This window comes from Rhipicephalus sanguineus, chromosome 6 (genome assembly GCF_013339695.2).
Source record: "Rhipicephalus sanguineus isolate Rsan-2018 chromosome 6, BIME_Rsan_1.4, whole genome shotgun sequence".
Taxonomy (NCBI): Eukaryota; Metazoa; Arthropoda; class Arachnida; order Ixodida; family Ixodidae; genus Rhipicephalus; species Rhipicephalus sanguineus.
Window position 1 is genome coordinate 24567068 of NC_051181.1, and position 25276 is coordinate 24592343.

Below are 25276 nucleotides of genomic sequence, written 5' to 3' on the forward strand. Positions count from 1 at the left end.
GCATGCGCAGATAAGTTTTCGTGCCTTCTTTCCTTTTCAGCGGTTGTGCGTCTCTTCAGTTGTCAGTCGGCGTTTGTGGTGTCCTGACTTCTTTCTTGTGTCCTTGTTTGCACGCCCTGTCTTTTTAGAAAGAGTATCGCGATAGTATTTCAGAGATACTTTTGAGTATTTGTATTTCTATGCCGAGATACATTTCAAAAAATGTATTTGTATCTCCGTAGTGAACCACTTTTACGATGTATCGTTTGTATCGCGATACTATGCAGCACACGGGTATCTCGTTACATTTTCTTTTGTCGGAAATGAGTTGAGGCACGTTTCCAAAGGGGGAAGGACGTTTTCATTTTTCTGTTTTATTTATGTGCCAGGAGAAGCAAAAGCGCGCCGCCGGTCGCCGACAGACATGATGGCGATTTTTCCTCCTGAAGCACAGAATGGCCCTCGTGGTAAAGCGCGCGACGCCGCAGATGGCAGAATCGCGGAGGCAGTGCTGTCGGCCACTGCCGTCGAAAGCCACTGTCTCTCAAGGCCAGTGCATCATGCCTAAATTTTTTTCGGGTGGCGTCACTCCCCGCACGGATACCGCCTTGGAACAGATGCTTTGCAATGCGTCGCGTGCGTTCAGTTCTCAAAGTTGCGGCACTTCCACAAGCAGTTCCCATTGTTGCGGCGGAAGTGACTCGAAGACAGCTATCTTTGTCGCGCTTTCATCTACCTCTTCAGCGTGTCAGGGTGCATTCCTAGTTGATTACAAGCGTGAAACGGTCTTTTGTGGTACCAGGCTCCCCCACCACCGGAGCGGCTTGCTGAAATGCGTGCTGGTAGCGTCGGTGGTGGTGACAGCTTTATTGAAGAGTGACCTTTTGGGCCCAGGCGCCCAGGGCTTGCTGTAGTTTCTGATGGGGCGCTCTGAGTACCTGTCCCTATTTCCACGTCTGTTTACAGAGCTCACAGGAGCGACCTGGTAGGGCTTAAACCCTCTCACCCCCAAAGAGCGTGATTTTAGAAAGCCAATGTTTGAATTGTGCGGTTTTGACATTTTGGGCTCCATTGCGCGTAGGTAATTATGGCCGCCCTATATGGGCAGCGGAATCCTCAGCCGTCTGACCCGGCGCCGACCGGGCCAGACGGCTGAGGATTCCGAAAATGGGCTTCTGAACTTCGGATTCGGCTTCTGAGCGGTCAGAACAGATCCACGTGAGCATAGAGTTAATATACTGACTCTAGAGGAAAAGCTGGGCCGCGAGACCTATAACCACAAGAACGCTGACATCTTGGAACATTGTCATTCTTGCCATCACATATCAATCCTAAAGAAGCATCTGCAGAATTAAAATCTTGCGGATATTGATTTGTGTTTATTTTGAATACTTCTACGAAAGACTACGACGGCTATTTATGCAATTTACTGCGCGCGGAAAGGAGCGTTTGCAGGCTGGTTAACTAGATGGCACCACCACATCAACACTCGCGAGCACGCGAGTGTGTGCTTGCGGCCGATTGCGCCGGTTAGCGCGTCGTGTTAAAGCCCCTGAAACTTCGTTCGCGTCGTGTATCTCGTACCACTTGACTTCATGTGACAGCCCTTTCTTTTTCAAGCTGAAAACTTAAGTGCAAACCAGGACGGACGGCAAAGAAGAGATGAGACAAATCCTGAAAGTGATCTACGAACTAGTCGCAACCGATTTTTTTAGACTTTTTAACGGCGATAAATCTTCGTGGGCCGTGTAACTTTAGATTCGATTGAAGCTTTCGGGAGATGTCTCATTCACATTCGCCGCTGCATGCTGCAATCGACATTTTTTTGCTTTACGGCTCTCTGCGCTGAAGTACGGCAGCAATGAGCTGAAAAAGAACGTGGATACAGGTGTCTCGCCATTGCAAGTCTAATCAGCGCGCGACCACGGCCTACGGGCTTTGCTTCGAGCTGCGAATCTGTCGAGTGACCTTTGTGCCAGCGAACGGAGAAACCTTGGTAGGGAGTGCCTAGTAAAAACCATGCGCAAACAGGTGGAAATTTTAACTGTTATCAACCGGACCAGCTGCACAGACAACCGTACAGTAACACACGGCTTCACGCATCGAGACACAGCTGATGTGTTCTGAACAGCGCGTAGCTGGCTTAGGTTGGTAGATTAAAACTGATTACTACCGTCAAATATAGCGAGCGTCTCAGGGTCTGGCAACGCTGGCAACGATCGTTTTGTTCCATCATGGCGGAACCCATGCGGTTATAGGTTTCAATGCATGGGCCCTATGGGGAGCTTTTCCTCTAGGTTAGTGTATTAACTCTATGCACGTGAGATCCACGTGATACGGTGCTGCCACCTGGCAGTGGCCTTGGGTTCTGCACAAGCTCATGTTTCACGACGCAACTGCCAGATGGCGTCTATATCTCATGCAGCGCCTCCTCTATTTTATCATTGCCAGCCAGATGCCGCCGATTCAACATAGAGGAGGTAGTAACGCTTTGACTTGGGCCAGTTGGCGCAAACTTGTAACTTGATTCATGGCTGCGCCAAAAACACGGACAACAGAAGAGACGTACACAAGAGGAGGCGCTGTCTGAGGCACGCCAAAACATATTTCGACGACATTTGCAGCAAGGCACGCAGATACGCGGCCAATTTTTTCCTATTGCTTTCTGCAACCATGCTCGAACATAACAAAATGGATTTCTTTAAGCGTTCAGCGACAGTGGCCACTGCCACGCGAGGATAACCTACAGCTAGAAGACGCCTAATCTGTGCGTTAAAGCTGCCACTCATTTTGTGTTCACATGACTTAGTGAGAGCAGACTTAAGGGATGGCATGGCTATACCGTTTTTTACAGTTTTAGAATGTTTCGACGAGAATTTTAAGAGCAGTTTAGAAGATCTGGGGTAATATTGCCAGCAAACGTGGTTCTCCTGAAACGTTAACGAAACGTGTAAAAATTGTATACCATCATCCTGGGGTAATTCTTTAGTTAAGCCCTCCTCCGTTTAATGCAAATTGTTCGCTCACTGACGTAACCACCGATTCAAGGGTCCTGTCTCTTTAACATGAATACTTACCAACTAGCTCAGCTCTCTGTTATTTCAACTATCTTTTGCCTTATTTTTCTTGCAGTTTCATAAGATTCGAGCATAGGCGTACCTTACGGTTTGCTGGGGGCGAATTCCGGTGTGCTCCCTGAAAAAACATAATGTCGCTGGCTGCTAGAGCCCTAAAACTCGAGAGCATTCCACTCTGCGAAAGTAGTTAGCCAGCAGAGCTGACGGGCGCAGAATATCCTTTGGGAGTTGTCTATTGCGTAAGCGTAGGTAGACAGGTGAAAACTTTGTTTTTTTTTTTCTTTTAAAAGGCAAGCGGCCATGAGAGAGAGGTTGCTGCACACGCCAGTCCCTCACGAAATCATGCTTGTGATGCGCTGCAGGTAGACACGGACCAGAAAAGAAACATGGCTGATCCCTCTGTCATAGGAATCGGTATAACACGAAAGTGACACGTGTCTTCACAGAAGTACTGCTTATTGTGCCAGTAGACACGGACCAGAAAAGAAACATGGCTGATCCCTCTGTCATAGGAATCGGTATAACACGAAAGTGACACGTGTCTTCACAGAAGTACTGCTTATTGTGCAGTGATATACGAGAGCTTGTACAATGTCTATTCGTGTTTGGCAGCTATAGCACCGTTTGACGTGGATGCACCCATGTTGACAGCATGTCTATGTCGCGACGACTAACGCCCATGATCATTATTAAACCGTTTCGCACGGTAGCTGAAGGTGTGAGCATATATTTGGACACAGCGAATCGTGAATCCCGCGTAAGGATGATATCAACAAGCTCATAATCAACATTGGTACCCGGTATGCACTTCTTCAAAGCGTCGTCAATTAAGGAGAGAAACGGCACGGTGTGCGCTTTCTAGCAAAGGGTAGACGACGCCTGTGCTCATGCATACATAACACACACTGTGCTTCAGCAACACGGGAGGTAGAGGTTCGTAGCCTGAGCCGCAAACGCGTGCATCCCGCTGGCCTCTGTCTCGCAGGCGCTGCTCTCGCTCCACCAAGGCACGACATTCGCCCGTCGAACTCGCGTCCTTTCTGCAACGCATATTGCAGCAGTTTTGTTAGTCGGTGCTCTCGCAATTGAAACAGTCGGCGGCGGAGAAATCCTGTTGGTGCACGTGGGAGCTGCACTACTCCGATGAGCCGACGCACGCTAACACGAAGCCAAAGGCAAAGAACGTAACTGCGTCAAGGGTGCCTCGGCGACACCAGCGCGGCCAGTCTACCGCTCTGGTATCGAGACGCTTTAACCATGACCTCCGATATCGCGTGCAATCTCGGAGTAAGCGCCAGTAAGTGTCGAGCGTGATTCATTATTTCTTTTCACATCTCACAGACGGCGGCACCGCCCCGCTCCGCCAGCCGTGAAAGAGAATGTGTGAAAGATATAAGGCGCGTTCGCGCCGCGTCTAGTATTTCCCGAGTTAGTTTAGTCGGTAGTGCGTCGGGCGCTTGCCGTCGCGGCCGCAACGTCGTGGGTTTGATTCCCAGCTGGGTATCTTTTTCTTGGTTTTTCTTTCTCACCCGTTGGCGTCCATTTTATCAACGTCATATCCGTGACGGATGTACTTGGTGGACCCCGGCATAAAACACTTTCGTGTTAAAAATGAGAAACTACACAGAGTGATGCGCAAACCCTGTGTTGCCCATCACCCTGTGTTGTTTCTCGTTTTTTCTGGTCCGTGTCTACCTGTAGCGCATCACAAGCATGACGACGTACCAACTATTGCCGCCTTATTAACCCTCACGAAAGCCTCAGGAAGTAAGGGTTGGGTTGGCTCAGTCCTCCTGCGGTGTGAATTAAAGTTTATAGTCAAAAAGTTGCAGTGGCTTAGCTCGGCTATGCCAAGATAACGTAGCGTTAGCAAAGGTTCAGCTGATTGTTCTTAGCTTTCCTGACTGTCTAGGATTAGCTTTATTATCATGCTTACTGCTGCTCCAATGACACACACATGGTATACATATTATATGGCACATGTATATTTATTTTGCCAGGCAACGACTTCGGGACCCGATGAGTTAAGCTTCTCTGCTCTTCTGCGCCGTTGAGCAGCATTTGCCCTCTCCTTCTTCATGGCAAACCACAATGGCAAACGCCAGTCAGAGGCGCTATCAAGCGGCTCCAGCGCAGTGTCAGACGGCGACTGCACGGCGAAGGCGAATAGCTGCGCGCGCCGGCGTCAGTGCGTCTACCTCGGCTACGACGTCACTCCTCTGGAAAGCGCAGACCGGCACCAGCGAGTCGCGCGCCGGCTTCGATGCTCCAGCTGTGTGACATCACTGATCCTCGCGCATGCGCAGCACGGCTCCTGAGGAGCCACGCGAAACTGGCTCGGCTAGGCCAGTGTAGCTAACGCTACAAAAACTGCCGAGATAGAAAAGCACACAAGTACTCGAACAGTCTGTCTCTATGGTTTTACGCCATAAGGATGCTGATAAATCTATAAAATCTTGCCAGAAACCGGTGGCTCTGCTTACGTCAGCTTTTTATACACTTGTTGGCAAAGTAATTGGGAACTCTGCAAGACCACTAATGGTGAATTCGAATGGTAGAGTCGGAGCACTTCCGGTGGCAGTTCTGCTCCATGCGGATCGAGTCCGTTCCATTGTCAGATGGAGAGTGCTCCCTGTATGTTTCATTCGCAGATCTGGAGCAGCAACGCCGTCAGACCCACTCCACGGAGCAGCTCTCTCTACTGTGCGAAAATCGGCGGATTCCACCGGCAGTCACAAACGCCCCACGCGTGCCGCACCACGTGACCGACGCAACGCTTTGCACAAGCGCGCCCGTGAAGGCAGAGTCGTGGCGCGGAAGCAATAATGAGTGGAGCATCGCAGAGTCAACTTGCGCTTACGCGAGGAATGCTGGGCGCTTCCGGAAGCGAATGTGCGCTAGCGCCCCCTGCCATTTGCTCTGGCGCGAGCACCTGTGTCGCATTGGCAGATTTCTTTCGGTTGCCCTCAGCCGGATGGGAGTGCTCCGGCGCAGAGTTCGTCGGCCACTCCGAATCTGCCGCTGGTTGGCCATTGGAATTGGCCATTGGAATTGGCCATAAGTAGTCTTGCATGGAAACAGCGCAAAAACGGGACTAAGTAAAGGGAACACACAATAGGGATGAAACAAGCACTTCTGCAACGCCGCGTACACTTCGGAGCGACTGTTTAGTTTACCAGAGTGGTATAGCGGTTACGGTGCTCGGCTGCTGACCCGAAGTTCGCGGGTTCGATCCCGGCCGCGGCGGTCGCATTTCGATGAAGGCGAAATGGTAGAGGCCCGTGTACTTAGATTTAGGTGCACGTTAAAGAACACCAGATGGTCAAAATTTCCGGAGCCCTCCACTACGGCGTCTCTCATAATCATCTCGTGGTTTTGGGACGTAAAACCCCAGATATATATTAGTTTACCTGAACCCAAACAGTCACTCTGGGCTGCTGTGTGGATGACAGCCACAATATTTAACGCGATAGCGTTAAAGAGCCCGTGTCGCAGAAGTTCTGGTGTCGGTGTCGGCGTCATTGGTTGTGAGCGAAAAATAATCATTGACCGTGACCAAATAATCGCCATGAATGGAAATAATGAGAAATTATGTATACCCGGCGTGGAATTGAACCCAGGCCGTCGGCGTGGCAAGCAGGTGTTCTACTCACTGGCAATCCTACCCACAGAGACACGCCAATGCTTGGAACTGCACCGAAAGCAACTTTCATGCTTCACTAACATACGCGTCCTGTGTACAGGCGTCACAGTAAGATATGTAATATCGCAGTAAAACGCGGTACAAGCGTATATTGCCATCGTGCGTCACACCATGTGAATTATATAACGAGTGGGCGTTTTGAAGCCGGCCACCCGTTACAAAAGGCACACACATTACTGCGCGTATTTCCTTACGAACACGTAGTGTTTGAATCGCAACTTCGAAAAAGTATCACGCGCGTGAAGTTGCTGCTTTTCAAGTGCTGCTGGTTTAAAGCATGCCACCCATTACAAAGGGCACACACGCTAGTGCGCTCATGCTCTTGCACACACGTAGTGGTTACACCGTTGCCATAAAAGTGCTGTTGAAGAGGGCGGAAACATTTACCTGTGTGTGTGTGTGTGTGTGTGTGTGTGTGTGTGTGTGCGTGCGTGTGTGTGTGTGTGTGTGTGTGTGTGTGTGTGTGTGTGTGTGTGTGTGTGTGTGTGTGTGTGTGTGTGTGTGTGTGTGTGTGCCCGTCTGTGTGTGTGTGTGTGCGTGTGGGCGACTGAACATAATTGAAAGCGAAACAGAGCGCGATGACGATGAGGCCGGACATCGCTCTCGCGTTCAACTCATAAAGGCGAAGCTATTTACATCACGTTTGGTTCTCCCTTTTTTATATTTCATGAAGTTTACATTTCCCTTACTAATCGACAGTGTGGCCAATCCTCTCGTAGGTATGAGCCACTTTCCTTTAGGCTACAAAACAAAACTAAGCGTCCCCCATTTTTTCACCATTTGTGACGCTTTTCTTTATAGCACTTTAGGCAGATTTCATCCACTTTGTGGAAGGTATCAACAGAAAACACGGGTGTATTGAGCAGATCTCTGTTCAGAATGTCCTCATGGCGGCCGATAGCTGCTTTTTACATTTGAAGAAGTACAGAATTGGCAATATCTGTGTAGTGATATCTTGCATTGCTCCTTATCCTGATGCCTTTTATATAGGGATAGCGGGTGCATTTTTGTGAACATATCAATGAATGAATCGAGATATTTCTTTCCACGCTGTGGCAGCGCTTGTAAAAGTAAAAGCACTGGAATAAATGTAATGTACGACACCGATACATTGTTGTTGATATTATGCTGACATCTACGTGTAGCAGCAGTTACAAAATACTTCATAAGAATATTTTACTGGAACGAGTCGTTTTAAGACACCTTCCCCAGCACCGACTGTCGACAGAATTGTTGGGCGAGTTCCCCGACAGGCTCAATGAAAACTTCTCGTAAATTTTCTTAGCGTTAAATTTAGGGATATGGCAAAAAGGTGTGCCGCAAACAACAGAGGGAACAGAGGCAGGTCTACAAGGTAAGCCGCGACGATTATGACAAATGGTTGAACAGCATTGCGAAATTCCAAGTAGGATGCACCTTCCGAAAACTCTCCCCAGCCCCCAGTTGCTTTCGGCACCGTCTCTTAATTACCAGCTGTTCGTACATTCTGCAATGTTAGAAATAAATCGTGATTCGTGGAATTTGTACAAGTGAGCTTTTTCTGTTTGTTTTATTGTGCGACGGCACGAACGGCGCCCGGTAGCTGGAGTGCGCAGTGATTTTATGGCAACCCTCCCCTTCCCCATCACAGACACACAAAGGCGGGCACGCGTATGATACGAGCAGCAAAGTGCAAATATATCGCCGAATTCCCCGCCTGCTTCGATCACGCGCGCAGTGATAAACAGGAATTGTTTTCTGACCTACGCAGCTGTACCTACGTCAATCTAGTCGTCAGTGCTCTTGCCGCGACAGGCTCCGCTTGTTCATGTGAATGAACGCCGCGTTTTCGTATACTGTCGGGAAAACATGTTCAAACGCCGCTATGTCACGCCGGGCGAAAACGAGTGAGGATGTGCTGATTGATGCTACGAGATGCTGCAGCAATAACTAAATCAATCACAGGTCACAGTGATTGATTTAATGGCACAGGTCACTGCGCAGTGTTTCGTGCTCCGATCGCCTCAACAATGCAACTCGTGCCACCGTAGAACAGAATGTTAGATTGCGAAAGCCTCGTTTCTGCCAAAATGCGCGGTATTGAACCCACATTGGCAAAAGCATATGTGTGTCGTCTGCTGCTGGTGAGAGTTGCCGACATCGGGCACCTCCGCTCCGGCCAACGGTTGCAAGCACTTCCGCGCAATCAGCGTGGACATGCGGACCGCTCGTGCGGAATGAATGTGTGGTTGAAGGAAAGGAAAAAAGCGCTATTTTCTGCAGCCCTTGCGGGAGCACGGCTCAGCGCCTTGTAGGGGTGGGGGTAAGGAGGGAATAAAAGAAAAGTAGAAAGAAATAGAGAAGGAAGTGATAGGGGGGTCGGCAGGCGCGACGAAGAGAAGACAGGAAAGATGGGAGCTGCTCACAGGAGTTCGATCGGACGGGTAGTGATGCAGAACTATCGGTAAATTGACTATCGATAGCATCGATAGTTTCTTTGAAACTATCGATAGTGTAAACAAACTATCGATAGTACTACTGTCGACAAACTATCGATAGTGCAATCGGTAGTACCATCGTTAATATTCCAGCGATATTACTGCCACGCGTGTTTATTGCTTTTTAGGGGCGAAGCTCCTTAAGGCGGCACCCGTTCGTCCCTCGTCGTGCTCGTAGTAGTGAGTAACAAGTCTTACCCTTTGACCTCCAAGGTGGTGCCGATGGGAGATTTCTCCTGTGCGTTGTTGAACAATAAAAAATTCGCAGCGTGCGCGTTAACTAAAAGCCGAATTCTTCTGTCTCTGTAGAAGTGTAAGTGTTAGCTAAAAGCCGACTTCTTCTGTCTCTCATTCCCATTAGCAGCCATTGTTTACCTCCAAGGTAGTGCCTGGTGAGATTTCTCCTGTGCGTGATTAAACAATAAAACTTTTGTTCAAAACGCCGTTGATTGATGAAATAAACCAACGAAAGACGCCAGATGTTTTGTAAAAACAAAACGAAAGAACGCCAGATGTTTCTAAAGCAAAACGAAAAAGACGCCAGCTGCTTAACGAAAGACGCAAGGTGTTTTCTAAAGCAATGGTTTTCTAAACAATGAAAATTCACAGCGTACATGTAAAATTAAAGTGAGCTGCAAGTCGTCATAACTCATCGAACCTTTAGTATAAACGCGCCCGATCTCACGTCGGTGATGATGTACTGGGCAGAATTCACGGAAGATTCACGGTTTACCGATGAACCTCCGCAGCTTCGCCCACTCATCATCATTCACTCCGTGGATATGCTGTGATTTTTTATGTATTCGGGTTTCACACACAAAGACTGTCAGCAACGTCTGACGCAGACCGCGCCGTAATGTTTGAGAAGCTTCACGGTTGTTTGAGATCATTATGTTAAGATTACGCACTGAACGCGAATAGTCAAGTTTATTCGAGAGCCCCGACACGGTGGTCTAGTGGTTATGGCGCTTGGCTGCTGACCCGAAGGTCGCGGGATCGAATCCCGGCCGCGGCGGCTGCATTTTCGATGGAGGCGAAAATGTTTGAGGCCCGTGTACTTAGATTTAGGCGCACGTTAAAGAACCCCAGGTGGTCGAAATTTCCGGAGCCCTCCACTACGGCGTCTCTCATAATCATATCGTGGTTTCGGGACGTTAAACCCCAGATATTATTATTATTAAGTTTATTCGAGAGCTTACGCGAACACCAGCGATAACGCTGGAAGGTTCGATTACTGATGTATAAGAGACGACGCGTCCCACCGATCATCAGGTTACTCGACGGCCGGCGACTGTTCTCGTCACTATCAGTGCGCAGCGTGTATCGCTTGTATTCTGAGTTTTGATTTTCTGGGCGCAAGTTCGACCAAATAAAGAGCTTCGTATTTCCCAGTCTTGCTGCAGCATTCTTCACCGTCACAACCACGTGACAAACTATCCATAGTGATGCGAATAACGATGCTGTAGCTGGCTGGCCAAATTGCCAAAATAATCGCGATAGCCTACTATCAGCTTCGCTTAATTTATGGGCAAGTTTTTTGGCGACAGAAATTATTTGCAGTGTGAAAATGGCGGCATATGTCCTACAATAAATTCAAACTTAAAAGCAACCGGTTACATCTTACAATTAACAAACTTAGTTGTTGATATTTTTTTTATTTTGAATCGTAAAATGCAATATACATCTGAAGCCGCGCAGTTCCACCCCATGTAACGGCTTCCTTTTCGCTGAAGCTGAATAGTTTGACTTTATGATCATGTGTCAGCGAAGCACTCTGGTGAAGAACACAAGCATGTCAACTTTGTTGCCCTTCAGCCTGCTCCTCCGGCTCCACTATATATGTACCAAGCGCGCGGGGAACCAAGTTTATTCTGCAATGAGTTCGCGCTGTTGATTTTAAGCTATCGATAGTACTTACTATCGATAGCGCTATCGATAGTATCTTTTACCATCGATAGTTTGATAGTGACTCAGCTATCGATAGTATCGATAGTCCCATCGATAGTTTTGCATCACTAGGGACGGGGCCACGATTCAGCTAAGGGCACGATACGCGTCGGTGACGAGGCGGCGAAGGCCCCACCGATGAGAGGCGCACGGCATAGCGGTCGAGGCTGCCGTCACGGGGCGTCGACGGCGAGAGGCACGAGGACTAGTCCGTAAGGCATCGCGGGCGACACGTCCGTTTACCACGAAATCCAGCGAGCAACTCCCCGCTCGTGCGGACTCACCGTGCTCGCATTTCGCGGCCCGTTCTTCCTCCCGGCCGTTTTCCCCTTGTCTGACGTGTGCGGAGAGGGAGCGCACCGACCGAGGTACGGCACTACTCTGGTGGCTTGTACTCCCGATATGACGTTTCGCCAGTTGCTGACGACGGATGCGGGGAGCCTGGGGGTAATGGCCAAGCATGGAAATGGGCTTTTGAAACGTGCACTGCTGCCTTTCACAGAATGCGTGTCGCAGTCTCGTTCACACCTTTGACGTAAGGAATACAAATGCTGCCGCACCGGTGGGTTCGGTCGCCAGCAGCAGCTCACGTGCTTGTGTTGTTTCAAAGTCGGACTCAACGAAAAGCCCATTAAAAGGACTTTTTCAGGGCCTAGTTGGTGCATAATGATACAAAGTTACTGAGCGCAAGAAAAGACGCAACATTCAAGGGTACACAACGCATAAGATTCACAATTATACACAAGACCAAGATACACAACACACAAGATACACAAATATACACAAAGGTGCACAAAGATACACAAGACCCGTTCTTGAGTGGGTCGTTAAAAGCGGCTCCTTCATTTTTCACTGCTGAGGAAATTGTACACAGGCTTTCGCACCTGTGAACTATGGCTCTTATTAGTGAGAGCCTTTGGTTAGATATAGGGCTCCATGTTTTCGAATAAATCCGAAAAATTTGATAAACACACGCCGGTAAAATGCTTGTCAATTCGGATATATCCGGTAAACTCCGATTTTAACGGTCAATATGACGATGTTTCGTTCTCTATCAAATTACATGTGGTCATTGATACATGAGCTAGTATGGCATCTATATACTTTACCTCATGTCAACAGTATCTCGTAGACCACACTCATCGAACATTTAACAAATGGCTTGTCACGCATGGAGCTAGAAACGTCAACGCATGTGGGCCCCCGGTAGCGCGAGACCACATCTTGTTATTGTCACATGGTAGCGACGATGCAGAAGGCGGCAGTCAAATGGTAGAGTCGAAACTCTTTATTGGGCTAACTACGCAAGTCAAAGCACAAAAAAAGCACACAGTACACTAGTAGCGGCGATTACAGTCGTCGGCAGTCAGTAATCTGATCAACGGCGGAAGGCGTCGTCTTTATACATCAGAGAGGCAATCATTACGCTGGTGCTTGCGTAAGCTCTCGAATAAACTAGACTACTCGCGACCTGCGCGTAATTTTAACACAACAATCTGAAATAATTTAAGGTGATTTTTAAATTAGTGTTTCTTGAAACCAACGACATGAACCAGCTCATGAGTAATTTTGCGAACTCTCAGAGCTATGAAATGGTAACGTTGTTGAACCCCTGTCGTTTTGGATACTTCACACTGTTCAGTGGCCAATGCTACGCGCTGAGTCTTCTGGCTCTCCCTGTTTCTAGCGCAAACGTTGAAAGGGCGTTTCCAAAGCTGAGAATTATCAGTCGAAAGGGGTGCGCTTCCATCAGTGACAGCAAGCTCGTAAAGTTTGCTGGCCTTTATTACAACAAGCTTTAAGGTTGTAATATGCGGAAACGTAGTTGTTTTGCATTCACGTATTTGTGCATGTGTGTATATGTGTTTGCGCGTTGAAGACTTCCAGACAACTAAAATGCGCTTCGTGTGTTCGGATGTTCTCGTGTTGAGATATCATTTCACATATTTGGTAGTACTGAGAAGAATAGAAAACTAAACTCGGAATTTCGGAGAATCAAGAATATGCGCAAATAAATTCCGATAAAAGCCGAGTTTTCGCCAAAAAAATATACGAGAACACTCTCCGAATTTCAAGAAAAATAAACTCTGAAAACACGAAGCCCCAGTTATATAGTACGCCTGCAGAAGGCTCTTGAATTCTATACTTCCGGGAGGCTTCTTACAGCTGAAATAGATGCTGTAGTTACGCTCTTGCTTGGCATGCTTGCGCATGTTAACCTTTATTTATTTACTTAAACAGCCAACATTAGCTAATTTTCACGAAAGATGTAGTTTGCAAATGTGAACGCTTTTAAGTAGTGGCCACATATTTTCATTGAACAGTATAAAGCGTTCAGGTCTTAAGCAAATGTTGATGTGCGGGTGATTTCGGCGATATGACGGAGAAGGATGGGGAGAATGCTGCGCTGCGGCGGCGTGGACGGGTCACTTACGTATGATGCAATGCATGGAAGGGAAAGATACATGGATTTTGCGATACGCATGAATATGTCATCTTGTGAATCAACAGCTCTTGAGTAGCAGCTGAAGGCGAAGAAAACACCACGTATTAAAATCCATTCAAATCTCTCACTTTCTTTCTCTCTCCCAGTCTCTCGCACGATGAATCCAACACTCAGTGATGCTGAGACAAGCCACACCTTGACGAGTACATCAGGAATCAGGGGCGTAGCTAGAAATTTTTTCCGGGGTGTGTGTGTGTGTGGGGGGGGGGGGGTCAACCATACTTTATGTATGTTCGTCCGTGCGTTTGTATGTGTACGTGTATATATACGCAAGCAAAATTGAAAATTTTCGGGAGGGGGTTTGAATCCCCCCCCCCCTTGGCTACGCCCCTGTCACGAATGGTATTATCATAAGGCATTACCATTTTAAACCAAGCTAATAAAGCGCGGAATTCAACAAAAAGTTTTGCCGCAAGGATGAGGCAGTGAATGCGGTAGCAACAAATTGGAATGTAATGTGAAGCGAGGCTAGCAGCTAAAGCCTTTAGCATCTAACCTGGCAAAAGTCAACAGAACGCCGGCGTACGGAAACGCGGCCCCTGCATCGAGCGAAGCCACCTTGCTGCCGTCTGACACAACCTTATTAATGAAAACCAGCAGATGATGAAGCCTAGGAAGGTATAGAGGTCGTTAATTGTACTGCTTTAAGTGTATTGTCGAAACTGCGATGTAGATGCGAAGAAAGTAAAGTGGACGAAAAGACAGCTTGCCGCCCGCAGGGACCACACCTGCAACCTTCATTCGTTCCTGCTTTATATCACTTCATAGCAAAACGAGCGTATAGAATAGCGCGTACAAAGGTATGAGCCGTCTGTTGATCCCGGTGGAGATCAAGTGCACGCCACCGGGCCCGGCCCGCCGAAGTACGAAGTTGTCGCGGCAGCCACGTACTCCCCCCTCCCCTCCTCCAGGTCACCCCTCCACACCATGGGCCTCTCGCGTGACAAAACACAGCTGGCGCGTCGGCTGCCCTCGCACGCTTGCGCTCGTACACGGAATAAAGGACGCCTGGAACGATGCTATGAGTGGCCTTTACACGGAGCCATTCGGCGGCGCCGACGACGACGGCAAAAAGGCGTTGGGAGTGTCGTATAAATGCTATCGCGAGAAAAATTCAGAGCAAGCGCGTAGACACAGAAACTGCGCGCTTCATGGGAGACTGCGGACGGACGAGGCATGCTTGCGTCATCTGGGAGCAGTGTTGTACACGTTCCTTTAAAACAGGAACGAAAGCTCGTTCCTCGTTCCTTCCCAATCTTGGAACGAGTTCCCGTTACAAGTTCCTTCAATGCGAAAGGAACTCGTTCCAGTTACATTTTGAAAATTGGAACGTGTCGTTACACTAACGTTACATTTGAAAAATTAATCGAAATATAGTGCCGTGTAATCCTGAGGGGAAATAAAGTGAGCAATTTAAAGCTCACATCAACCTAGTTATATTTTATGAATTTGTCGTCACCGGCAAGAGACTATTATATGTAGATAAAAGGATTCTAAAGAAACGCTCCAGACGAATTTAATTTTAGAGACCACCAGCCATACTACAGACACGTCTAACCGCAACTTTCGTGCTCGTCTATTACAAGTGCAACACATGTGGGACTTTTCAGGTCAGTCTTCAAATGCGCAGTCAGAATACTACGTTTCAGATATTCAAGTAGAAATTTCTACACATGGATCAATATAATTAAGTGTCTTCCACAGGAAACCACGTTGAAAAGAACAATACGTAGGCATTAACTGAGTGGTGCTTCAATATCGCAGTGTGAGTAGAAAATAATGTCCAGGATGCATATGATCGCAACTTAGTCAAGTCCCTTGTTCGCACTGAGAAAGAGTTGCATCTCGATGTCTGTATTAGTAACTCAAAGGACGAAGTGCTACTTATGATTGCTAATTTGGACAAGAAAAGCAGAACAGAAGGTCTAAAAATTATTATGCAGGAAGCTAAAGTATTGTACAACAGTCTCGGAAGAGGACGGCGCTTTGCAATAGGTAGCGATGCACTGGAAGTTGTTAAGGAATACGTCTTCTTAGGACAGGTAGTGACCGTGGAGCCGAACCATGAAAATCAAGTAACTAGAATGATAAGAATGGGGTGGAGCACTTTCGGCAAGCATTCTTAAATCGAATGGCTGTTTACCACTATGCCTCAAGAGGAAGGTAGATAAGAGCTGCATCTTTCCGGTACTTACATACGGAGCAGAAACTGGAGGCTTACAAAGAGGGTTCAGTTAAAATCGAGGACTACGCAGCGAGCAATGGACAGGAAAATGATAGGTGTAACCTTAAGGGACAAGAAGAGAGCAGAATGTGTCAGGGAACAAACGGGTGTTAAGGACATCTTAGCCGAAATCAAGAAGAAATGAACATGGGCGGGGCACGTAGCGCGTAGGCAAGATAACCACTGGTCATTAGGAGTAACAACTGGATTCCAAGAGAAGGCATGCGCGCAAAGACAGAAAGTTAGGTGAGCAGATGCGATTAAGAAGTTTGCATGTAGAACGTGGCAGCAGCAAGCACAGAGCCGGGTTGTTTGGCGTGTTATGATCGGCCTGCCTGGCATGGCGCCGCTTTGACGCATGAGACGTTGCGGCTAAGACTACCCTGATTTCTTCCGGGTCAGCGGTTCCGGAGATGCCCCAAGAGCGGCGACAACACGAAGGTCGTTCGTCTAATATTCTCAGGTTGTCTGCGCCCCTCGTAAAACCCTTTGGGCACGCCTGACCGACTGACAGATTAGGAAGAGTTGTTGGCCGTCGAGGCGGCTTGCTTTGTCGTCAAGGTGCCCCGGACAAAGGACCCAGCGTCTGGGAACCGTCTGCGGATGCATTTCCCACGTTCTCCGTGGCGCCTTGTTGCCGCTGTTTCCACAATTCGTGGTCTGCCTCGCGCATAACCATCATTGCAACAGACTACGAAATTGACTTCCACGTAAGAATCAACGTCTTCGTGCTGTGCCGTGTAGTGCGCGGTGGGCAGTGTTTCTCCCTCGCCATGGGACGGACTGGACGTGCCTCTTTCTCCTTTCGTGGGTTGGGAGGGAGGCGGCGTTTCACCTTCCCCTTTTGGGGGCGGAGGTGAAGATGGAAATTTTCATTGGACTGTCCTGGCCTCCATTGCTTTTTCCTACAGGGAACCCTGGGAAGACCAGGACATAAAATGCGAGCGCCGATGCGCTCCCGACGAGCTCTCACAAGTTCTCTCAAGCTCTCACGAGCTCCGAGAGCTTCCATGATGCTAACCCCATCATGTAGCAACACGCTACCTGTAAATAATGTAATAAACATTACTGGTTAACAGCTCCGGGCTCCTCTCCTCGACATCTCCCCGGGACTCTGGCTGGCTTCGGTCCTCTGGGCAGACCCCCGATCACATCAGGCGCAACATGGAGGAGGCCTTTGCCCTGCAGTGGGCGTAGTCAGGCTGATGTTGATGATTATGATGATAGTGATTATGATGGTGTTCCTTTCAATGATGTTCGATGATTGTGGAATGCCAAGTAAACGTTCTCCAAGGTGTGTGTACATTCCAGAACGGCCCTTGACTGCTGTGAGACTGGCTCAGACAAAAAGAAAAAAAAATAAGCTGTTGCTCGCGCACCTCGTCGGTCTCGGCATCGCGCGCTTCCCTGCGCCCCTGGCGGGCGCCTTAGTTGAGTGAGAGGTGAGTTTAGATTCTTCCGCCTCACACGGTCGCCATCCGACCTGTTCATGATGTGCTGCGTGCGTTCGCCTGTTCAATGCCGAGGAACGTTTACAGAAGGAACGCCGTTCCCTCTGCCGTTCCTACGCAAACGTAACGAGTTACCGTTACAGTTCCACCGATCCTCAATGGAACGGTGGCGTTCCTCCGTTCCTCCAAAAAGGAACTAGTTCCTGGAACGTCGTCCTCGGAACGCCGTTCCGTACAACACTGTCTGGGAGGCAGCCGACACCGGTGCTTTCAGAAGCAGCCAATGTTTTCCCGATAATATTTTGTGCCCTTGTACACCATGTGAATGTCGACTACGTGTCGACATTCACACGGTGGAAAATGGTGCCAAGTTTGAGCTTATATATTTGCGTGTTTCTTTCAATAAATAATCAGTTGACGGCATCACTTGTTGTGTTAGCCTCGTTGGCGCTTTATTCCTTCCGTAATGTTTTCCAACTCGAAGAGCATCTAGGGGCACTCCAGAGACTCTCTTGACAACACAATGGCTCTAGAGTAAATGTCAGAGTTTCTTCAAATACTGAGCGCAGCCAAACGCAGCGCACGCGTATGTTGTCCGCCAACGTCAATCAGTATACGTACGTCACGAGGCTATTCGGAGCAACGCCTTATGAACTTTAATAAGACAAATCAAATCAAGGATGTAGCTGTAGTCGAACTACCGATGCACTGGGAGCGTGCGACGTACAAAGGCCTCCAGCACGCATACACCAACGTCAGAGACGACAGGCAAAGACGATACATCGTTCCGCATCGTGAAGGTCTAGCGGTCATATGGCCCCTGTGGAAAATAATTAATATATACGTGCTGCTTCTTGCTTTAAATGTTCCAAGCCATGTAAAAAAAACACTAGTGATCCGTCGCGCTTATAGAGAGTGCACCCTTTGCAGATGTAGTTTGTTTATTTCGGATAAAATGAAAGCTTGGCACTCTTGAATGCTCTTACAGCGCTTCCTTTTCTGTCTTTTTTCCCCTCGTGTACTCAGCTGTATCTCGCCAGAAAATGTATAAGCCGCTCTTCAGGCGACACGCAAACTTCTCCGAGAATAATGCGTACGCATCCCTCCTCGCCTCAGTTCTCTCGGCAGCTGAAGGTGTTCCTGTCTTAGGCCAATGTTCCCTGGTTCCTGTGTCTCAGACTCCCCGCCGCTTTCTTTCTATATTACTGCAGTTAGTTAATGCGACTGAGTGTTGCTATTGTTTTTTCACTTTTCCGTTCATGGCGCTGGCGTTAGACACTGACGCCTCTGCGCGTAGCGTGTTCCACACGTTCCATCCGATAGTGAGCCACTACCGGATCTCGTGAATCCGCAAGCGGAAATTAACTTTCAGGTAAGGCACAAAATCACGCAGCTATCCCATTCCACGAAGCGTTTTGTTCGTATAGGAGCTTTTCGTAATTAATCGGCTCGCAAATAACGAGCTCAACTCTGGCTAAAATCCACTCGTCTGAACGATTTTAATGCATGAGTTTGTTGTCAATGCGGACTACTTGCCATTTCTCGATAGCTTGAGAAAACACGACGGTTATGAACTTGTCGTCGTCTCCTCACGCTGCAAAATAATACGTTCCACTACTGGTGAGTTAGGTATAACCCACCGGATCGGCGCTGCCTTGCGTATTTGCATTCGTGACGGCACCGCCATTCTACGACTTCTGGCAACCCGCCCAGAAAGCAGATAGCCCGCTACGCAAATACACGATTGAGCTGCTTTTCCACTCTGTGTTTATTATGACGAGCTACCGCCGTAAGAATTTCAGTGTATATATATATATATATATATATATATATATATATATATATATATATATATATATATATATATATATATATTATTCTCACGGAGGCCGGTTAAGAAACCATTCTGTTTTTCGATATATATATATACACTGACATTGTTACGGCGGGTTGTTTTGTGCGCCTCGACGGTCCATGTAGCGGCCGCAATAAGTAGGCAAGTGCTGTTCCTAAACAGCCTCGCACTTCAGCGCTTCCATGATACGCTCATAGGTTGACAAACTCACTCAGACTCCGATCGAGCCGTGAGTCTGAGTCTGAGTGAGTCCACATAAGCAATATTTTGGTGAGTGTGAGTCCGAGTGAGTCCGGTTGAAAAAAAGTTCAGTGAGTCTGAGTCCGAGTGAGTCCGGTTGAGGAAAATGTCGATGAGTCTGAGTCTGAGTGAGCCCTAAGCGCAAAATATGTTTCTTGAGTGAGTCTGAGTGAGCTCCGCACTTTTTTGCCGACCTGTGGTTCTATGTACACAACTTCAGCATTAGTATCAGCCTTATATGGGCTCACGTTTATACTCTCATCGACTTACACCAGGGGCGTAGCCAGAAATTTTTTTCGGGGAGGGGGGGGGGGGGTTCAACCATACTTTATGTATGTTCGTGCGTGCGTTTGTATGTGCGCGTGTATATACACGCAAGCAAAACTGAAAAATTTCGGGGGGGGGGGTTGAACCCCCCAACCCCCCCCCCCGGCTACGCCCCTGACTTACACATACTTCAAAGCACTAGTGTTCATACGCCAACTCAATATTTATTGAGGCGTGAGTTACGGAGGGAGGCAGCTGCCGTGACCCCCCCCCCCCCCCCACCGCGCGAACTCTTTCACATGAAGTTCTTCGTAAAAATCTCTCGTGTGAGCCACCTCTTTTAATAAAAATATCCTCACTGAAATGCAACCACTTATCACTCATATTTGAAGGTACGAGAACAAAAGGCGCCAAATAGAGCTAGAGCATTGACACCTTGGTCGAGAAAGCTAATTCTACGCTAACGGACTCATGAGTCGACTCGCTAAGACTCACAGAGAGCCGTGAGTCTAAGTCTGAGTAAGTCCGAATGAGTAATATTTCGGTGAGTTTGAGTCCATGTGGGTCCGGCTGAGAAAAACTTCAGTGAGTCTGAGTCCGAGTGAGTCCGGTTGACCAAAAATTTCCTTGAGTCTGAGTCCATGTGAGCTCTAAGGACATAATATATTTCGTGAGTGAATCTGAGTGAGTTCCACATTTTTTGCCGATCTATGTACACGGTCGCCTATGCATGTTTTACGACCTCATAAAAACAATGATGGTTAAACCTTTTCACGCGAGAGCGTTAACACTTTCGTGACCACGCAAAAATCGGTTGTTTTGCGGTAGGCTAGGAAATATTTTTTTTTCCCTGCCGCACTAATTTATCGATACTAAAGTGTAGAATATCAAACGAGAGCGGAAGAATTGAGCTTTCCAACAGTATTACTTTGAAACAACAGATTAATTTCTAATATTATCAACACATTATCAAAACAACGAAAAATGTAACAAAAGAAAAAAATCATAAAAACAGCAATGCCACTCTCTCTACACAGGGTTCACATAACAAAAAGTCGAAATATACGTTTTGAACACACCGCCCTTATAGAACAATACCGCGACTGTAAGCTCTGTAAGTACAAAAGTTATTAACATACATAAAAAAATGGGCCGCGTATACATAAAAATTGGCCGCGTTAATGTTCATTGACGCAGAACACAATTGTCCCACAGGCACTGCATGGCAGCTCAAGATACAGTACCTATATATAGCTAGCTACCGGTGTATCGTTTTGCAGCGCGAGCGCACAGTCTGCGTGTTGCAACACTTTGCAAAGGTTTTGTGCATGCTTCTGTATCTGTGATCGACGCTGTGTCATTTGACGCTGTTTTTTTAACATGCAAGTGTTTCATGCCGGGGTCCACCAAGATTTCCATGACGTATTTCCGCCAGCAAAATGAACGCCATGAGATGCCAAAGAAAAGAAACAATGGGAAAAAGTTCCGTTGACAGAAGTCGAACCCACGACCTCTCGGTCCGTGACAATGGCTCTGGGCGTTGAGCCCACCGAGCTAAGGCCAAACACATAGCGGAAGCTACATGAACGCGCCTTTTATATTTCACACTTGCTTCTGACAGTGCTTTTCGATGGATGGATGGGTGCTATGAGCGTCCCCTTTATAAAGGGGGGATGACATATGTGCCACCAGGGTCGAAAAAAAAAACATGGCTGATCCCTCCGTCATAGGAATCGGTAAAACACGAAAGTGAAAGGTGTCTTCACAGAAGTAGTGCTTATTGTGTAGTGATATATGAGAGCTTGTACAATGTCTATTCGTGTTTGGCAGCTATAGCACCGTTTGACGTGGATGCACCCATGTTGACAGCATGTCTCTATCGCGACGACTAACGCCCATGATCATGATTAAACCGTTGGGGTAGCTGACGGTGTGAACATATATTTGGACACAGCGAATCGTGAATCCCGCGTAAGGATGATATCAACAAGCTCATAATCAACACTGGTACCCGGTATGCACTACTTCAGAGCGTCGTCAATTAAGGAGAGAAACGGCACGGTGTGCGCTTTATAGTAATGGGTAGCCGACGCCTGTGCTCATGCATACATAACATACACTGCGCTTCAGCAACACGGGAGGTAGAGGTTCGTAGCCTGAGCCGCAAACGCGTGCGTCCCGCTGGCCTGTTTCGCAGGCGCTGCTCTCGCTCCACCAAGGCACGACATTCGCCCGTCGAAATCGCGTCCTTTCTGCAACGCATATTGCAGCAGTTTTGTTAGTCGGTACTCTCGCAATTGAAGCAGTCGGCGGCGGAGAAATCCCGTTGGTGAACGTGGAAGCTGCACCACTCCGATGAGCCAACGCACGGTAACACGAAGCCAAACGCAAAGAAAGTAACTGCGTCTAGGGTGCCTCGGCGACGCCAGCGCGGCCAGTCTAGCTCTCTGGTATCGAGACGTTTTAACCATGACCTCCGATATCACGTGCAATCTCGGAGTAAGCGCTAGTAAGTGTCGATCGTGAAGCATTACTTCTTTTCACCTCTCACAGACGGCGCCACCGCCCCGCTCCGCCCGTCGCGAAAGAGAATGTGTGAAAGATATAAGGCGCGTTCGCGCCGCGTCTAGCATCTCTCGAGTTAGCTTAGTCGGTAGCGCGTCGGGCGCTTGCCGTCGCGGCCGCGACGTCGTGGGTTCGATTCCCAGCGGGGTATCTTTTTCTTGGTTTTTTCTTTCTCACCCGTTGGCGTCCATTTTATTAACGTCATATCCGTGACGGATATACTTGGTGGACCCCGGCATAAAACACTTTCGTGTTAAAAATATATTAACTTCGTTGCCTCCGCTATTAGCTCCTGCAACGCGCCGTTGCTACGACCATCCCATTCGGCGCATTTCCAATGGGAGAAGTGTAATGTCGTCAACGCTTTAATTCACCGCGAGGTGGCGGCTTTAGCCGAAGCCTCGCTCATAGCATCCATCCCTATCGAAAAAAATTACACCATCTCCCGCTAAAGGGGACCATGAGGCGATGCGAAGCAGCGTTTCCGCATGTCGAGCCCGCGTTTCATCCGTAGCAGTTTCCCGCCGATGTTGCCGTTTGCGCTGGGCTTCCCTAGCACGGAGCTCGGGGTCCGCTCGCTGACGTTTACGTTGTGCTTCGGCCCGTCGAGCCTTCTGCTGCTCCACCCTCTGCTCCGTGATCTCGGCCGGCGTTAAGGTATTGTAGGCATCTATTATGCACTTCTTCCTCATCTCTGCGTTATTCTGATCATCATCACGCGTTTGTCTTCCATCATCGACCAAATAAACGTCGTTCCGACTGAGAAGTCATACGTGGTGGAGGTGAATTTACGATCCTCGGTCTTCTCCTCGCCCCGTCTACTCGCTGGAGCTCCGTTCGGGCCTCCGCTTGCACCCACTGTCCCCCAGCATGGCACAGAACCAGCCAGCCGACGCCCACGCCGCTCCCATCCCGGCGCCGCAAGCCTCACCTCTCTACGCCATCAACAACCTCCAGCGTGACCCCCCCCCCCGATCTTCACCGGTCTCCGTGGCGATGTGGGGGACTGGATCGACAATTATGAACGAGTAAGCTCTACAAATCTGTGGAACGATCCTCACAAGCTCCGTCACGTCTCGCTTTATCTCACGGGTGTTAAGAATATGTGGTTCTTCAACCATGAGATTGATTTCACCGACTGGCCTGGCTTCAAGCAGCAGCTTCGCCAAGTTTTCGGCACACCTGCCGTTCGATCCGCTCTCGCGAAGAGGACCCTCGATGCTCGCACACAACATCCCGGCGAGTCATACACGTCATACATCGAGGATGTTCTTGCGCTCTGCTGGCGAGTCAACTCATCGATGACGGAGTCAGACAGACTACGCCACATTGTGAAGGGTATAGGGCCTGTTGCCTTCAATGCCCTCGCTGTTCAGAATCCGTCTACTGTCGCTGACGTCGTCACAACGTGTCAGCGCCTCGATGAACTTACTCCGTCCGCCTACAACCGGGCACTGTCGAACACCGTCCTACGGCGGACCGTGACCTGCGCGACATGATCAGGGAGACCATACGCGAAGAACTGCGGTCAATGGGCTTCTCGCCACCTTCACAGTGCCCTTCACAGCCTTCAGCGACGGCTTTGCGAGACATAATCAGGGAGGAACTAACATCCTTGACCTGTCCAACGCACGTCCAGCCAGATGCTTCTCGCCCACCGACGTACGCGCACGTGGCTGCCGCGCCTCCCAACTACGTAAATTCGACGTTGCCGCTACCATCGTACGCATCGGTTGCTGCTGCGCCGCCGGTCCACTTCCGGTCGATGCCACCTGAACTCCATCTACCCACCTGACTACACTATCTTCCGGTGCACCGAACGCCCTCTACTACCCGCCTTGGCGTTCGTCCCGGCCAACGTGTTGTTATTGTGGATATCGCGGGCATATCTCACGTTTCTGCAGCAAGCCCCAGCAGGACGAGCGTCGTGGTTGCGGCATGCGCGAACGTGATTTCTCCACTGGGGATTCTTACGGCCGGTGTTATTCGTCCCTTCCGCAGCGGTCTCCATCCCCACCCGCATCGACTGACGCACGGAGTACGTACCGGTCCGCAAGACGCCGATCACCTTCGCCCTTTCGTCGCTCCTCCTCTCCGCTTCGCCCTGCCTCGTTCACCACTGCCGACCGTTCGCAAAACTCAGTGATGCAGTTTTTGGAGGAAAAACTGCATTCCAAAGTAGGATTGAAACTCCTCCAGCACGCCCGTTCAATATGCTTTCTGTCGTAGTGGAAGGAGTCCTCGTCGATGCTTTGGTGGACACCGGTGCGACATTTTCTGTGATCCATGCTGATTTCTGTAAGCGCCTCAGGAAAGTCACGACGCCTTATAATGGACCCACGCTAGTCGCCGCCCAGGGGAACACCATTCGCCCTTGCGCTCTTCATACTGCCCGTGTTTTTATCGATGACATCCTTCATTACATCCAGTTCATCGTGCTAACCCGGTGCTCTCACCAGCTAATTTTAGGGTGGGAGTTTCTCTCTTCTGCTTCGGCCGCAATTTGTTGTGGGCAACTTGTTCTACACCTTACAGACACAGACTCCATGTTAGACGACTACACCTACAAGCCACTTCGTCTGTTCGCTACGGAAGATCTCGAACTACCGCCACGTCAAGAGCGAATTGTGACCCTTACGTCTAAGGACATCGACCACGGTGACGTCTTGGTGCTCCCTTCATCCCATTGCATTACCAAAGGCATAGCTCTTGCGTCAGGTGTGGTTCGCTTTCGCAATGGCTCCGCGCTCGTCATGGTCATGAACCCTACGTCGAAGAAAATTCTCCTTCCACAGGGCACCACGGTGGCCTGCGTTGCCGTTGCTGAGCCTGTAAGCGTAGCGCCACTTACACCTGTCTCTACCAACGACCCTCCAACTTGTGAGCCTGCTTTTTCCGCTCCCTTTACTGCACTCCTCAGCGATGACTTGTCCGCTACGCAGGCGCAGCAGCTGCTTGCTTTGTTAGCAAAACACGCCGATTCTT

The 25276-nt window shown here is 48.9% G+C and overlaps 1 protein-coding gene across 5 annotated transcripts in view; it reads left to right on the forward strand.

The window, feature by feature from the left end:
* The window catches only part of LOC119395653 (solute carrier family 41 member 3), a 488970-nt gene that overhangs the window by 272966 nt on the left and 190728 nt on the right, over positions 1–25276 (forward strand). Inside the window, exon 1 of one of the 5 annotated variants that reach the window (XM_037662636.2) lies at positions 18624–18736. The exons of the other annotated variants lie outside the window; for them this stretch is intronic. The gene's annotated coding sequence lies outside the window, so the exon portion shown is untranslated. Of the gene's footprint in view, positions 1–18623; positions 18737–25276 lie in introns of those variants that run through there. 5 annotated transcript variants of the gene reach the window in all.